The sequence below is a fragment of the Mesoplodon densirostris genome, chromosome 12, assembly GCF_025265405.1.
Source record: "Mesoplodon densirostris isolate mMesDen1 chromosome 12, mMesDen1 primary haplotype, whole genome shotgun sequence".
Lineage (NCBI taxonomy): Eukaryota > Metazoa > Chordata > Mammalia > Artiodactyla > Ziphiidae > Mesoplodon > Mesoplodon densirostris.
Genome location: NC_082672.1, coordinates 64,571,085 through 64,585,156, shown reverse-complemented (window position 1 = coordinate 64,585,156; position 14,072 = coordinate 64,571,085). Strand labels below are relative to the sequence as shown.

General features: G+C 38.9%; 1 long non-coding RNA gene across 2 annotated transcripts in view; it reads left to right on the top strand.

Moving 5' to 3' along the window:
* The window catches only part of LOC132500348 (uncharacterized), a 127,937-nt gene that overhangs the window by 44,087 nt on the left and 69,778 nt on the right, over nt 1-14,072 (top strand). For both annotated transcript variants that reach the window (XR_009534021.1, XR_009534022.1), the window contains exon 2: nt 12,362-12,429. This is a non-coding gene — a long non-coding RNA (uncharacterized LOC132500348). The remainder of the gene's footprint in view (nt 1-12,361; nt 12,430-14,072) is intronic.

The following is a 14,072-nucleotide window of genomic DNA, read 5'->3' as shown; positions in this document are numbered from 1 at the left end:
TCACTAACCCTTTCTCTATTGCAAATATTTCTTCAGTTTATCTTTTAATGTTTACAATACTTTCAACATTCAGTTTTATATTTTTATTTTGCCAATATATTAACTGTATCCTTCATGATTACTTCCAATGACTTTAAAAGTAGAAAGTTTTGGGCTTCCCTGGTGGCGCAGTGGTTGCGAGTCTGCCTGCCGATGCAGGGGACATGGGTTCGTGCCCCAGTCCGGGAAGATCCCACATGCCGCGGAGCGGCTAGGCCCGTGAGCCATGGCCGCTGAGTCTGCACGTCCGGAGCCTGTGCTCTGCAATGGGAGAGGCCACAACAGTGAGAGGCCCGTGTACCAAAAAAAATAAAAATAAAAAAATAAAAGTAGAAAGTTTTAATATTTTCTGTTTTTTATGGCTTGATATTTATTTTTTTAATTTATACTATATTTTTGCATTATAAAGGTAGAATCTTAGCTGATATTTTTAAAATTAGCTGACCATTTGTTCAAGATAATTGGTCGATTAAGCTATTCTTTCCTCATTGTTTTCCATATCATATATTCCTTTATGTAAACTAATTCCTTTGTGTAAATTTCCTCCCCAAAATTGTTTGATTTCTGCTGTCTGTTCATGAATATTATAATTATTTTTTTTAATTAGGATAAGATCTCTTCAGAGTTTTTATTAAAATTGTATTTTAAGTTTACTGAAGTTTGGAAACAATTAGATATCTATATAATTTGTATTTTGATCCAGAAATAGTGCATGACTTTTAATGTATTTATGGCTTTCAGGAATTTTGTAGTTGATTTCATGTAGATCTCATATATTTTTTGGTTCATTTTCTTACTTGAGTACCTTATATTTGAATACTAGTATACGTTTTTAAATTATACTTCTAATTATTTAATACTGCTATACAAGAAAACTATGTCATTTTGTTTCTAGCCACCTTATTGAATTTTCGTGTTAATTTAGTAGTTTCTCTTCATTCTTTTGAAATTCCTACCTATACAATCATATTATCCATAAAAATGATAATTTTGTTTCTTTCCCCATATTTTCACTTCTATTATTTAACTTCTATTTTGATAAATTGTATTGGTTAGAACTTCCAAAGGCATGAAAATTATAACATTTTTACTAGAAATTCTTTTTTTTACCCCTGATTTTATTTGTGTTTTATATTTAGTATGAGTTAGCTATGCTTTAGCTAACTTATTTTATTTTACATTTTAAAGCTACTAATAAGGTTTACTCAGAATTGCCTAAAATATCAGAATTATTCCTCACTTGACCAGATAGTGATTCTCTAAATACTATATGAGGATAATAATAATAATTATAGCATTTCAAAATGTCAAATATGCTCACCAGATTGCCATTTCCTTCAGAAATTGATTCGTTATTTCTAATCAAAACTGTAAGATGGTTAGATAAAGCAATTGATGGATAATTTCAGTTTAAAAAATATTGATTTCCTCTCTATTAGAGTTATGAGCACCTACTCTGCCCTACAACTCTTTTTTTTTTAATTTAATTTATTTTTTATTTTTGGCTGTGTTGGGTCTTCGTTGCTGCGTGGGGCTTTTCTCTAGTTGTGGCAGCAGGGCCACTCTTTGTTGCGGTGTGCGGGCTTCTCATTGCAGTGGCCTCTCTTGTGCAGCATGGGCTCCAGGCACATGGGCTTCAGTAGTTGTGGCTCACGGGCTCTAGAGTGCAGACTCAGTAGTTGTGGCGCATAGGCTTAGCTGCTCCACGGCATGTGGGATCTTCCCGGACCTGGGCTCGAACCCATATCCTCTGCATTGGCAGGTGGATTCTTTTTGTTTTTATTTATTTTTTTTATTTTTTATTTTTTTTTGCTTTATAACAAATTTAATCAGTTATACATATACATATGTTCCCATATCCCCTCCCTTTTGCGTCTCCCTCCCACCCTCCATATCCCACCCCTCCAGGTGGTCACAAAGCACTGAGCTGATCTCCCTGTGCTATGTGGCTGCTTCCCACTAGCTATCTACCTTACGTTTGGTAGTGTATATATGTTCATGCCACTCTCTCACTTTGTAACAGCTTACCCTTCCCCCTCCCCATATCCTCAAGTCCATTCTCTAGTAAGTCTGTGTCTTTATTCCTGTCTTACCCCTATGTTCTTCATGACATTTTTTTTCTTAAATTCCATATATATGTGTCAGCATACAGTATTTGTCTTTTTCTGACTTACTTCACTCTGTATGACACATTCTAGGTCCATCTACCTCATTACAAATAGCTCAATTTCATTTCTTTTTATGGCTGAGTAATATTCCATTGTATATATGTGCCACATCTTCTTTATCCATTCATCCGATGATGGACACTTAGGTTGTTTCCATCTCCGGGCTATTGTAAATAGGGCTGCTATGAACATTTTGGTACATGACTGTTTTTGAATTATGGTTTTCTCAGGGTATATGCCCAGTAGTGGGATTTCTGGGTCATATGGTAGTTATATTTGTAGTTTTTTGTTTTTTTTTTTTCAGCGGTACATGGGCCTCCCACTGCTGTGGCCTCTGCAGTTGCGGAGCACAGGCTGCGGACACGCAGGCTCACCGGCCATGGCTCATGGGCCCAGCCGCTCCGCGGCACGTGGGATCTTCCTGGACTGGGGCATGAACCCGTGTCCCCTTCATCGGCAGGCGGACTCCCAACCACTGCGCCACCAGGGAAGCCCTATTTGTAGTTTTTTAAGGAACCTCCATACCACTCTCCAGAGTGGCTGTACCAATTCACATTCCCACCAGCAGTGCAAGAGTGTTCCCTTTTTTCCACACTCTCTCCAGCATTTATTGTTTCTAGATTTTTTGATGATGGCCATTCTGACTGGTGTGAGATGATATCTCATTGTAGTTTTGATTTGCATTTCTCTAATGAGTAAAGATGTTGAGCATCCTTTCATGTGTTTGTTGGCAGTCTGTATATCTTCTGTGGAGAAATGTCTATTTAGGTCTTCTGCCCATTTTTGGATTGGGTTGTTTGTTTTTTTGTTATTGAGCTGCATGAGCTGCTTATAAATTTTGGAGATTAATCCTTTGTCAGTTGCTTCATTTGCAAATATTTTCTCCCATTCTGAGGGTTGTCTTTTGGTCTTGTTTATGGTTTCCTTTGCTGTGCAAAAGCTTTTAAGTTTCATTAGGTCCCATGTATTTATTTTTGTTTTTATTTCCATTTCTCTAGGAGGTGGGTCAAAAAGGATCTTGCTGTGATTTATGTCATAGAGTGTTCTGCCTATGTTTTCCTCTAAGAGTTTGATAGTGTCTGGCCATACATTTAGGTCTTTAATCCATTTTGAGCTTATTATTGTGTGTGGTGTTAGGGAGTGATCTAATCTCATACTTTTAAATGTCCCTGTCCAGTTTTCCCAGCACCACTTATTGAAGAGACTGTCCTTTCTCCACTGTACATTCCTGCCTCCTTTATCAAAGATAAGGTGACCATATGTGCATGGGTTTATCTCTGGGCTTTCTATCCTGTTCCATTGATCTATCTTTCTGTTTTTGTGCCAGTACCATACTGTCTTGACTGCTATAGCTTTGTAGTATAGTCTGAAGTCAGGGAGCCCGATTCCTCCAGCTCCATATTTCGTTCTCAAGATTGCTTTGGCTATTCGGGGTCTTTTGTGTTTCCATACAAATGGTGAAATTTTTTGTTGTAGTTCTGTGAAAAATGCCAGTGGTAGTTTGATAGGCATTGCACTGAATCTGTAGATTGCTTTGGGTAGTAGTCATTTTCAGAATGTTGATTCTTCCAATCCAAGAACATGATACATCTCTCCATCTATTTGTATCATCTTTAATTTCTTTCATCAGTGTCTTATAATTTTCTGCATACAGGTCTTTTGTCTCCTTAGGTAGGTTTATTCCTAGATATCTTATTCTTTTTGTTGCAATGGTAAATGGGAGTGTTTCCTTGATTTCACTTTCAGATTTTTCATCATTAGTATATAGGAATGCCAGAGATTTCTGTGCATTAATTTTGTATCCTGCTACTTTACCAAATTCATTGATTAGCTCTAGTAGTTTTCTGGTAGGATCTTTAGGATTCTCTATGTATAGTATCATGTCATCTGCAAACAGTGACAGCTTTACTTCTTCCTTTCTAATTTGGATTCCTTTTATTTCCTTTTCTTCTGTGATTGCTGTGGCTAAAACTTCCAAAACTATGTTGAATAAGAGTGGTGAGAGTGGGCAGCCTTGTCTTGTTCCTGATCTTAGTGGAAATGGTTTCAGTTTTTCACCATTGAGGACGATGCTGGCTGTGGGTTTGTCATATATGACCTTTATTATGTTGAGGAAATTTCCCTCTATGCCTACTTTCTGCAGGGTTTTTATCATAAATGGGTGTTGAATTTTGTCAAAAGCTTTCTCTGCATTTATTGAGATTATCATATGGTTTTTCTCCTTCAATTTGTTAATATGGTGTATCACGTTGATTGATTTGCATATATTGAAGAATCCTTGCATTCCTGGAATAAACCCCACTTGATCATGGTGTATGATCATTTTAATGTGCTGTTGGATTCTGTTTGCTAGTTTTTTTTTTTTTTTTTTTTGCGGTACGCGGGCCTCTCACCGCTGTGGCCTCTGCCGTTGCGGAGTGAGCACAGGCTCCAGACGCGCAGGCTCAGCGGCCATGGCTCACGGGCCCAGCCGCTCCGCGGCATGTGGGATCCTCCCCGGACTAGGACACGTACCCACATCCCCTACACCGGCAGGCGGACTCTCAACCACTGCGCCACCAGGGAAGCCCCTGTTTGCTAGTATTTTGTTGAGGATTTTTGCATCTATGTTCATCAGTGATATTGGCCTGTAGTTTTCTTTCTTTGTGACATCCTTTCCTGGTTTTGGTATCAAGGTGATGGTGGCCTCGTAGAATGAGTTTGGGAGTGTTCCTCCCTCTGCTATATTTTGGAAGAGTTTGAGAAGGATAGGTGTTAACTCTTCTCTAAATGCTTGATAGAATTCGCCTGTGAAGCCATCTGGTTCTGGGCTTTTGTTTGTTGGAAGATTTTTTATCACAGTTTCAATTTCAGTGCTTGTGATTGGTCTGTTCATATTTTCTATTTCTTCCTGATTCAGTCTTGGCAGGTTGTGCATTTCTAAGAATTTTTCCATTTCTTCCAGGTTGTCCATTTTATTGACATAGAGTTACTTGTAGTAATTGCTCATGATCTTTTGTATTTCTGCAGTGTCAATTGTTACTTCTCCTTTTTCATTTCTAATTCTATTGATTTGAGTCTTCTCCCTTTTTTTCTTGATGAGTCTGGCTAATGGTTTATCAATTTTGTTTATCTTCTCAAAGAACCAGCTTTTAGTTTTGATGATCTTTGCTATCGTTTCCTTCATTTCTTTTTCATTTGTTTCTGATCTGATTTTTATGATTTCTTTCCTTCTGATAACTTTGGGTGTTTTTGTTCCTCGTTCTCTAATTGCCTTAGGTGCAAGGTTAGGTTGTTTATTCGAGATGTTTCCTGTTTCTTAAGGTAGGATTGTATTGCTATAAACTTCCCTCTTAAAACTGCTTTTGCTGCATCCCATAGGTTTTGGGTCATCGTGTCTCCATTGTCATTTGTTTCTAGGTATTTTTTTAATTTCCTTTTTGATTTCTTCAGTGATCACTTCGTTATTAAGTAGTGTATTGTTTAGCCTCCATGTGTTTGTATTTTTTACAGCTCTTTTCCTGTAATTGATATCTAGTCTCATAGCATTGTGGTCAGGAAAGATACTTGATACAATTTCAATTTTCTTAAATTTACCAAGGCTTGATTTGTGATCCAAGATATGATCTATCCTGGAGAATGTTCCATGAGCACTTGAGAAAAATGTGTATTCTGTTGTTTTTGGATGGAATGTCCTATAAATATCAATTAAGTCCATCTTGTTTAATGCATCATTTAAAGCTTGTGTTTCCTTATTTATTTTCGTTTTGGATGATCTGTCCATTGGTGAAAGTGGGGTGTTAAAGTCCCCTACTATGATTGTGTTACTGTCAATTTCTCCTTTTATGGCTGTTAGTATTTGCCTTATGTATTGAGGTGCTCCTATGTTGGGTGCATAAATATTTTCAATTGTTATATCTTCTTCTTGGATCGATCCCTTGATCATTATGTAGTGTCCTTCTTTGTCTCTTCTAGTAGTCTTTATTTTAAAGTCTATTTTGTCTGATATGAGAATTGCTACTCCAGCTTTCTTTTGGTTTCCATTTGCATGGAATATCTTTTTCCATCCCCTTACTTTCAGTCTGTATGTGTCTCTAGGTCTGAAGTGGGTCTCTTGTAGACAGCATATATATGGGTCTTGTTTTTGTATCCATTCAGCCAATCTGTGTCTTTTGGTGGGAGCATGTAGTCCATTTACATTTAAGGTAATTATTGATATGTATGTTCCTATTCCCATTTTCCTAATTGTTTTGGGTTCGTTATTGTAGGTCTTTTCCTTCTGCTGTGTTTCTTGCCTAGAGAAGTTCCTTTAGCATTTGTTGTAAAGCTGGTTTGGTGGTGCTGAACTCTGTCAGCTTTTGCTTGTCTGTAAACGTTTTAATTTCTCCATCAAATCTGAATGAGATCCTTGCTGGGTAGAGTAATCCTGGTTGCAGGTTTTTCTCCTTCATCACTTTAATTATGTCCTGCCACTCCCTTCTGGCTTGTAGAGTTTCTGCTGAGAGATCAGCTGTTATCCTGATGGGGATTCCCTTGTGTGTTATTTGTTGTTTTTCCCTTGCTGCTTTTAATATGATTTCTTTGTGTTTAATTTTTGACAGTTTGATTAATATGTGTCTTGGCATATTTCTCCTTGGATTTATTCTGTATGGGACTCTCTGTGCCTCTTGGACTTGATTAACTATTTCCTTTCCCATATTAGGGAAGTTTTCAACTATAATCTCTTCAAATATTTTCTCAGTCCCTTTCTTTTTCTCTTCTTCTGGAACCCCTATAATTCGAATGTTGGTGCGTTTAGTGTTGTCCCAGAGGTCTCTGAGTCTCTCCTCTGTTCTTTTCATTCTTTTTTCTTTATTTTGCTCTGCATCAGTTATTTCCACTATTTTATCTTCCACCTCACTTATCCGTTCTTCTGCCTCAGTTATTCTGCTATTGATCCCATCTAGCGTATTTTTCATTTCATTTATTGTGTTTTTAATCAATGCTTGATTCATCTTTAGTTCTTCTAGGTCCTTGTTAACTGTTTCTTGCACTTTGTCTATTCTATTTCCAAGATTTTGGATCTGGGAAATAGAATCTTGGATCATCTTTACTATCATTATTCTGAATTCTTTTTCAGGTAGACTGCCTATTACCTCTTCATTTGTTAGGTCTGGTGGGTTTTTATCTTGCTCCTTCTCCTGCTGTGTGTTTTTCTGTCTTCTCATTTTGCTTATGTTACTGTGTTTGGGGTCTCCTTTTTGCAGGCTGCAGGTTCGTAGTTCCCGTTGTTTTTGGTGTCTGTCCCCAGTGGCTAAGGTTGGTTTAGTGGGTTGTGTAGGCTTCCTGGTGGAGGGGACTAGTGCCTGTGTTCTGGTGGATGAGGCTGGATCTTGTCTTTCTGGTGGGCAGGTCCACGTCTGGTGGTGTGTTTTGGGGTGTCTGTGGACTTTTTATGATTTTAGGCAGCCTCTCTGCTAATGTGGCGTTGTGTTCCTGTCTTGCTAGTTGTTTGGCATAGGATGTCCAGCACTGTAGCTTGCTGGTCGTTGAATGAAGCTGGGTGCTGGTGTTGAGATGGAGATCTCTGGAAGATTTTCGCCGTTTGATATTATGTGGAGCTGGGAGGTCTCTTGTGGACCAGTGTCCTGAAGTTGGCTCTCCCACCTCAGAGGCACAGCACTGACTCCTGGCTCCTCAATTTGGGATGATTTGTTGTCTATTCATGTATTCCACAGATGCAGGGTATATCTAGTTGATTGTGGAGCTTTAATCCGCTGCTTCTGAGGCTGCTGGGAGAGATTTCCCTTTCTCTTCTTTGTTCTCACAGCTCCGGGGTCTCAGCTTTGGATCTGGCCCCGCCACTGCGTGTAGGTCGCCGGAGGGCGTCTGTTCTTCGCTCAGACAGGACAGGGTTAAAGGAGCAGCTGCTTCGGGGACTCTGGCTCACTCAGGCCGCGGGGGAGGGAGGCGCACGGAGTGCAGGGCGAGCCTGCAGCGGCGGAGGCCTGCGTGACGTTGCACCAGCCCGAGGCGTGCCGTGCGTTCTCCCAGGGAAGCTGTCCCTGGATCCCGGGACCCCGGCAGTGACGGGCTGCACAGGCTTCTGGAAGGGCGGTGTGGACAGTGACCTGCGCTCACACACAGGCCTCTTGGCGGCGGCAGCAGCAGCCCCAGCGTCCCAGGCCCGTCTCTGGGCTCTGTGCTTTCAGCCGCGACTCTCTCCCATCTGTGGAGCTCCTTTAAGCAGCGCTCTTAATCCCCTCTCCTCGCGCACCAGGAAACCAAGAGGGAAGAAAAAGTCTCTTGCCTTTTTGGCAGCTCCAGAGTTTTCCCGGACTCCCTCCCAGCTAGCTGTGGCGCATTAGCCCCCTTCAGGCTGAGTTCTCGCCACCAGCCCCAGTCCTCTCCCTGCGCTCTGACTGAAGCCCGAGCCTCAGCTTCCAGCGCCATCCACCCTGGCGGTGAGTAGACAAGCCTCTCGGGCTGGTGAGTGCTGGTCGGCACCGATCCTCTGTGTGGGAATCTCTCTGCTTTGCCCTACCCAGGTACGTGGGGAGTTTCTTGCCTTTTGGGAGGTCTGGGGTCTTCTGCCAGCGTTCAGTAGGTGTTCTGTAGGAGTTGTTCCACGTGTAGCTGTATTTCTGATGTATCTGTGGGGAGGAAGGTGATCTCCGCGTCTTGGCAGGTGGATTCTTAACCACTGCACCACCAGGGAAGCCCCCTACAACTCTTATATAAGATGTTTGAGAATAAGAAACATGTCTCAACCTTTGAGTATATCACCTTTGGCAAGTCATTTCACCTGTCTGTATCAGTATGTCATTGAATAGCACATATCTGTTTATTTAAAGAATGTGTGGGAAATTTGGCTGGCAGTCAGTACCTTTGTGAATTTGAGCAAACTACTTCATTTTCCCCAGTTTTCTTACCTCATTTGTTTATAAAGGTTTTAAGACAGGTTATCTGTACTATCTTTTTCACTCAAACATCCTGTCACTTTATAGCAAATTCTGTTAGAAATCAGATATACATATGTGGAAAGATATATAATAAACTCAAGAGTCAATGCAGTACAGTGGAAATACCAGAGGTTTTGGCTCAGATTATTGTATTTCAAGACTTTGGTGCTACCTTACTATCTGTGTGACATTTGGTAAATTACTTTACAACCCCGAGTTTCATTGGTGTCAGTAGGAAATACTAAAATTCATTATCTGTCATGGTTGTGATGAGAACTAGGTAACAGAGTCTTGTAATCTGTATCTTTTGGAGTACTAACAGGAAACAGATGGCACACTTGAAATAGGTTAATTCTAGAATGATTTATTTACAGAGATACTAATTGTAAAAGTGTGGGTGTATGGTAATCACAAAGACTGTTGCAGTAATCTTGGGTATATTAGCAAACAAACTATTACCACACTTAGGCCCAGGAGGAGTAAGGGAGGAAGAAGTTTGGGGAGCCTGAGGGATACAGTCATGTATAATCTTGTCCTAGAGAGAAGCAGTGACCATTTGTGGATGAACACAGCCTAAGACAGAAATAACCTCATTAAAAAAGGTATAAAGTTGGTTCACTGACTAATCTAATCTGGGCTCCAGTAGGAACTGCATTGGTCTAGGTATCTTCATATAAACATATCCAGAGAAGTCTCTTCATACTGAAACTTAATGACAGTAGCAACTTTGTCTAGAGTAACTGAGCCCATAAGCCAAAGGAAAGTGTTACGCAATTTACAGTGTGGTAAGGTAAGATCTATAATAAGTATAACAGAGGTTCTGACTTTTCCAAATTCCCCTCCCATAAGACTTGTAATATTCATTCAACAATGTGATATGGTCCAATCTGGGTTCTGATCTTTCTCAAGTTTCTCTTGCCCAAATCTGCCTGACCTATAGATTCAGGTTCCTTAATGTAATAGTCTCAGTCTTTTTCTGTTTTTCTTCCTCAATGTATAATCTTTAAGTACTGGATTTTTATCAATTGATTTCTACAGAAAGCTGTGCTTCACTTTAATATGTTTTGGAAACTGCTGTCTAGGAGTAGTTTCCAGCTGTTCTCTGCCCTTCTATTCTAAGACCTTTGTGTCTGCTGGCAGCTGCTTTCTCTTCGTAGAATTGCTGTTTTCTTCTTTACTTTGGTGACGCAAGAGGGGTTTTTAAGCCCCTTGTTTTTAAGAGTTACTTCCTGCTTGGAGTCAGAACTGGTTCTCCTGTTGCAGGAAAATGTGGATGTCATGACACTTCCTTGGGTAGCAGTAGCTGAAAGCACTTTTCTTTAATTACTTTATGCCCTACCTGTCAAGAAATTAACAAGGGAGGATCGTATGATGAAAATTTCAACCATGGCCTCTTGTTGGTTTGTCCATGTTCTAGCCATGCCATTTGGAAAAGTTATGTAAATTTTTTCTCTCATTTATTGATACAAAAATGAAATAATACACTGTTACACTTATTTTTATGAGGCTCAAAGGTAATAATGTATGTGGTGCGATTTGCAAACTATAAAGTGGAAGGGATTATTACTATCCGGAAAAATGCATATTCTTGAGCCTTTGGAAACAACACAGTATGCTATGTAAATTAGTATAGACTTTGTCTTCATATTTTCCCACTTGACTAGCCAAATGAAAAAGGCATTTATTTCTCATGGAAATCTCAGGAGATATTAACCAATCTTCCTTGAGTGTATTTAATATAATTCTAAGAATTAATAGGCAGCATTGGAGTAATCACAAATACAAGTCTGCACAAATCAAATCATAATCATGTTCATTTTACACTGATAAAGTTTCCAGGAGTAAAGTGTGTACCCTTGCTATTCATGACTTACTTGAATAGTTTTCAAGCCCTCATATAATTTTTCCTTGAGTTATAAAGTTTCAAAATTATGTTGACTTGAAAAAGGAAATTGTATGACCTTCATTAAAGGTAATGACTATTATTAGTTTATTAATGCTGGAATTACTCCATACTGTTCATATGAATCAGCCTACTGCATGGTTGTTTGGATCTTTAAATGTTTATGTGAGTTAAAATTTTATTAGGGGATGTTATTTTGCTTATATTTCTTCTTTTGTGAACCAAATCATAATAATTACATTATCATTGCATAATATTATATCTTCATTATTACTAATTAGATTCTGTACTATTTTTCAATGTGCAGAAGAGGATTTTTAGAAAGGAAAATAAGGATATTAAATCAATACTTCAAAATCCTAACATTTCTTCCACAGTTTTAGAATTTTAAAGTAATTATCTCACTTTATTTTCTCTATTTCAGTCAGAACACTTAAATATATTTGTGACTATTTGCACATTTTCCCACAGTTGTCACATATTTTTGTTGTTTTATTGCTGCCATCTGCTTTTTTGAAGTATTTAATGACATTCATTGAGTGTTCACGAAATGTCTGGTAGTTGAGACCAGGTGGTGTACAGAGTCACAAAAGGTAATTTCTCTTGTGGGTATCACCTTCCAAAAAAGAGAGCAGATGTAAATGCATACCCAAATAACTAAACAAGACACTCTTGTATGGTAATAAGTGCTGTAATAAGAAAACTGGAATTTGGGATCGGGGGGGCTAGTATAGAAACAGGAGGGAGAGCTGCTTTATATGAGATGGCCACGGAAGATCTCTTTCAGGAGGTAACCTTTGAGCTGGGACCTTAATTGTTAGAAAGGACCAGGTTTTTGAAGAACTAGAACAAGGATATTTTAAGCAGAATATGTAAAGTCCCTGATGAGAGAGTGAGCTTGGCAAGGAAGGTCCGTTTGGTTGGAGTGTGGTGAATGGTTAGACAAGCAGGGAGAGGCCAAATCCAGCCGTGTGTTGTGGGCTAAGACAATAAGTTTAAATTGTATTCTAATTGCAATGGGAAGACATTGGAGAGATTTCATCAGAGGAGTGGCATGGATTGATTTACATTTTTGGAAGTTTGCCCGACTAGCATGTAGAAAATGAGCCACGTGTAAACCCATGATGGAAACTGGGAAATGAGTTAGGAGGCTGTTGCAGTATTCCTGTTGAGAGAAGACGGTAATGAACAAGGTGGTTAGTGTTCAGTGAAAATGGTCAGATTTGGCATATACGTGAGAAGTACAGGCACAAGGTCTTTCTGGTGGGTTGGATGTGAGAGGTGACCAAAGAGAGGAATTAATTTTGCCTTTTATACTTTATATTGGCCAGGTGTGCTCATCTAGGAACCACTGACCATGAATGAGGAAATCTAAAAGGAGAAGTGGCTTGGGCGTAAGGTAAGTTTGAGGCCGAGGTTGAGTGAAGATTTCTGTTTTGAACTTATTGATTTTGAGATGCATATTGGGCAAGCAAGTAGAGATGCTGAGTAGCCATTTAGGTAGAATATGGATTATGCATCCTAATGGAAGAGACCAAGTTTGTTCAATTAATGATTAGAGAATTAATATTCAGAATAGTCAAATTTATTCTTCCATAAGAATATAACCATTTTTTAAGCTTTTAAAAAATGTATTTTATTGAAGTATAGTTGATTTATAATGTTGTATTAATTTCTGCTGTAAAGCAAAATGATTGAGTTATACATACATATGTATGTATTCTTTTTCATATTCTTTTCCATTATGGTTTATCACAGGATATTGATGATAGTTCCCTGTGCTATACAGTAGGACCTCGTTGTTTATCCATCCTATATGTAATAGTTTGCATCTGCTAGTTCCGAAACTCACAATCTATCCCTCCCACACACACACCCTCCCTTGGAAGGTAACCACAAGTCTGTTCTCTATGTCTGTGAGTCTGCTTCTGTTTCCTAGGTAAGTTCATTTGTGTCATGTGTTAGATTCCACATTTAAGTGATATCATATGGCAAATGTCTTTCTCTTTCTGACTTCATTTAGTGTGATATTCTCTAGGTCCATCCATGTTGGTGCAAATGGCATTATTTCATTCTTTTCTGTGGCTGAGTAGTATTCCATTGTGTGTGTATATATATATGCGTGTGTGTGTGTGTGTGTATGTATACACACACACACACACAACTTGTTTATCTGTTCGTGGATATTTAGTTTGATTCTATGCCTTGGCTATTGTAAATAATGCTGTTATGAACATAGGGGTGCATGTGTCTTTTCGAATTATAGTTTTGTCTTGATATATGCCCAGGAGTGGGATTGCTGGATCACATGGAAACTCTGTTTTTAGTTTTTTTGAGGAGCCTCCATACTGTTTTCCATAGTGGCTGTACCAATTTACAGTCCCACCAACTGTGTAGGGGGGTTCTCTTTTCTCCACACTCTCTCCAGCATTTATTATTTGTAGACATTTTAATGATGGCCATTCTGACCCATGTGAGGTGATACCTCATTGTAGTTTTGATTTGCATTTCTCTAATAATTAGTGATAATGAGCATCTTTTCATGTGCCTATTGGCCATCTGTATGTCTTCTTTGGAGAAATGTCTCTTTAGATCTTCCACCCATTTTTTGATAGGGTTGTTTGTTTTTTTGTTATTGAGTTGTATAAGCTGTATGTGTATTTTGTAAATTAAGCACTTGTCAGCCACATCATTTGCAAATATTTTCTCCCAGTCCATCGGTTGTCTTTTCATTTTTTTATGGTTTCCTTTGTTGTGCAAAAGCTTATAAGTTTCATTAGTTTCCATTTGTTTATTTTTGCTTTTATTTCTATTGCCTTGGTGGACTGACCTAAGAAAACATTTGTACAATTTATGTCAGATGGTATTTTGCCTATGTTCTCTTCTAGGAGTTTTATGGTGTCATGCCTTATATTTTAGTCTTTAAGCCATTTTTTTTTTTTTTTTTTTTTTTTTTGGCGGTACGCGGGCCTCTCACTGTTGCGGCCTCTCCCATTGCAGAGCACAGGCTCCGGACGCACAGGCTCAGCAGCCATGGCTCAT